Genomic DNA, 3,662 nt, shown 5'->3' on the forward strand with positions numbered 1-3,662 from the left:
AACCATTTCAAGAGGCACCAGATGATCAAGAACCAATGGTATGAAAGGAGGAAGTCAAAAGCTGCACTGAAGGCACTGGTGAAAAACACGGCTCCAGGAATTGACTACAAACAGAAATCTTTCAACAAACTGATGCAAGAGTGAAGGAACTTACTTTTCTATGCCAAGAAATTTGGAATGCAGTTACCTGGCCAAGTGATTGGAAGAGATCCATTTTTGTGCTCATTCCAAAGAAAGGTGACTAAACAGAATGTGAAAATCATTGAACAGTATCATTAATATCACAAGCAAGTAAAATTTTGCTGAAGAATAATGATGAATCTGTGAAACAACTCACAAATGGATGAACCTGGAGGATAGTGTGAATATTTATCCTCTTATGTCTGACTTGCATTTTATTATGCTTTTGGTAAAAGATTATATAGCAAATTCATTTCATAATCAATAGTTCATACACAAGTTGTTCTGTGGCATTGATGGTAATCCCTGCAATGTGTACATCAAACATAAAAAGATAAATATTTTATGAGATCACTATTATAAAAAGTCATGCATAGGTTTACAACAAGAAAGACAAATTCTTTGACAGCTACCAGGGAGATGAGAGCGAGAAAGAAAAAAAAAAATCATTAGTTAGATAGTTGTTGTTTGTTGTAAAGTGCCATCGAGTCAGTTCCAACTCTTAGCAAGCCTGACTAGAATTTCTGAGAAGTGTCTGCTGGGTTTGAACTGCTGATCTTGCAGTTAGCAGTCTAGTGCTTTTCCTATAGCGCCACACCAGAACTAGACAGTGGTGGTGGTAGTTGAATGCCTTCAAACTAAGTCATTTCTGACTCATACTGACATAGGGTTTCAGAGGCTGTACATTTTTACAGGAGCAAAAAGCCTCATCTTTCTCTCTCATCTACAGCAGTTGGTAGACTGAAACTGCTCATCTTGCAGGTACCCACCCAACATGTAACTATTATGCTACCAGGGCCCCTAAAATTAGATGGCACACAAGAGTTAATTCTGGTGAAGGGAAAGACAAGATGAGGGAAGTCAGTACAAAGTGATCAAGGTAAAGGAAGTCTCTGAGAGGCAAAAAGAATAAAGGACAACTATGGTAAATGCTGTAACATACAATCTTGCAAGAGCTGTAATAACAAACCACAATTTATAAAAAGATACATAGTTAAATATGTATGCGAAATAGGTGAGGGAGATCATAGGGGTGTACACTTATGTACAAATTTAGAAATGGTCGTGGATAGTTCTCCGTATTTGGAAATGCTATACACATACTCATATATAATAGAGCACATAGGGGGCATAGTTATAGAAACAACTTAGACATTAGGACTGAACCATTAGACTTGAAGACTACTGTACTCTCAAGGGACATCTCAGTCAACTGGCAAAATACAGTTAATAAAGATAAAGGTCTACATCCTAGTCTGGTGAATAGTACCTAGGTTCTTGAAAGTTTGTGAGCTGCCATCTTACTGGTTTCTTCCAGCTTGAAGAACAAGAGAAGGGAGAAAAACAAAAACTCAAGTAAACAATTAGTTCAATTAGTCCAAAGGCCCATATAATCTACAGTCACCTCTAACCTGAGACCAGAACTAGATGGTGCCTGGGTACTACTACCAACCATTCTGACCAAGATCACAAAAGTAGGTCCCAGTTAGAATAAACCATATAGAACAAAATTAAAGATCTATATCTATGTTTAGATACAGATACACACACACACTGCAATGTCAGCAGTTCAAACTCACCAACTGCTATACAGGGTCGCTATGGGTCAGAATCGACTTGACAGCACTTTAACAACAACATTGTATGTATCAGTCATATTGGTCTGAAAAAGACTGGAAGAATCCGCAAGACTACTGCCCTGAGACAACATTCTACCTTGAAAGTGAAGACACTTTTCAGCAAATACTACACAGGACAACAAAACAAACATTACACCTGTAAAGAATGCACTCCTTAGACCAATGAACTATTCTAGACCAAATGGGCAACATTTGCCCCAACCCACTGATAAGACAAGAAGAGACAGGCAAATCAGAAAAATGGAAATAGGGAACCCAGGGAGGAAGAAGGGAGACTGCCAACACATTACAGGGATTAAAATCAATGCCACAAAAACAACTTGTGTATGAACTATTGATTGGAAAACTAATTTCCAGGTACACGTTCGCCTGAAGCACAATAAAATGATAAAAAAGAAAATAGACTTAATCAATAAAACCCTATGGAGCAGTTCTATAACTTAATGGTTGAGGTCTAAATATTTCTGTTCTAGTAATAGTGGTTATTGACAGTTATTTAACTCAACTCAGTCAGAGTAGATTCTAATTCATAAACTCTATAGTACAGAAGTACTCCATAAGGTTTCCAAGACTGTAAATCTTTACGGAAGCACTCTTCATCTTTCTCCTGTGGGACAGCAGGTGGATTCAAACTACTGACCTTTTAGTTAGCAGCCCAACAATTTACTCACTGCAGTATGAGGGTTCCTACTATTTAATTCCAAATCGAACGAAATTGCCATAGAGTCAACTGATTCAAAGGATTTGGATGCCATTTTTTCTTTAGCTCTACATAGTGTTACACATGTGGCTTATTTATTTTTTCTTCTAGAATTCCAGAGGTCAAATGTTTAAAATTAGTTGCATTAGGCAGAAATCAAGGTGTCCGCAAGGCAAAGCTCCTTCCGAAAGCTCTAGAGGAGAATCCAGTACCTTACCTTCAAGCTGCAAGAGCTGTAATCCTTTCAATGTCACAAGACGTCTTTTTTGTAGTCAAATATCCTGTGCCTCCCTCATATAAGAATATTTATAAAAGCCCACCCAGACAATGTAAGATAATCTCCCCATCGTAAAATCTGTAAATGAATCATAACTGGAAGATATATTTTGCCATGCAAGGTAACATTCACAGGTTCTGTAGGTTTGATCTTGATACCTTTGGGGGTCTTCATTTAGCACACCACACTAGCTAAATTAGCTATTTTGTTATAAATGTACAGTGAGCATCATATCACTGTACGGTCATAGTTTCCCATGCCCAAATCATGATTATGTCCATCAAATATATTGCCCATGCTGCTTGAAAAAGTTCACTATTGGTAGTGACTAGTAATAAACGTGTATTTATAATGAAAACTCAGAGTTTATTTAGTACTACCCTGAATATAAGGAGCACTGGTAGTAATGGTTACGAATCACACTGCTAATCTCAAGGTCAGCTGTCAAAACTGCCAGTGATTCTACAGGAAAAAGATAGGCTTTCTGCTCTTGTAGAGATTTACAGCCTCAGAAACCCTATGCAGGGTCTCTATGAGTCGAAACTGATTCAACAGCACTTAACAGGAGTAACAGCCCTGAAATCTTAAGCTACAGTAAGAAATTATAGACCCTAAGATTTCCTTTTTTTTTTTGCTGAGTTAATCCAAAATAATCTCTTGGAGGTAGAACTGTTGTTATTAGGTGCCTTTGAGTTGCTCTGGCTCATAGCCACCTTATACACAAAAGAACGAAATGCTACCTACTTCTGCGTCAACTGCTGCTGCCACTGTGCCAATCCATCTAGCTGGGATCTTCCTCTCTTTCACTGAAATACTACTTTACCAAGAATGATGTCCTTCTCTAGGGACTGGTCAATCCTGAAAA

The 3,662-nt window shown here is 37.9% G+C and overlaps 1 protein-coding gene across 2 annotated transcripts in view; it reads right to left on the reverse strand.

The window, feature by feature from the left end:
• Nucleotides 1-3,662, reverse strand: part of NCOA7 (nuclear receptor coactivator 7) — a 245,799-nt gene that overhangs the window by 136,034 nt on the left and 106,103 nt on the right. The gene's annotated exons all lie outside the window — the stretch shown is intronic.

This window comes from Chrysochloris asiatica, unplaced genomic scaffold, assembly GCF_000296735.1.
Source record: "Chrysochloris asiatica unplaced genomic scaffold, ChrAsi1.0 scaffold00013, whole genome shotgun sequence".
In the NCBI taxonomy this organism is placed as follows: domain Eukaryota; kingdom Metazoa; phylum Chordata; class Mammalia; order Afrosoricida; family Chrysochloridae; genus Chrysochloris; species Chrysochloris asiatica.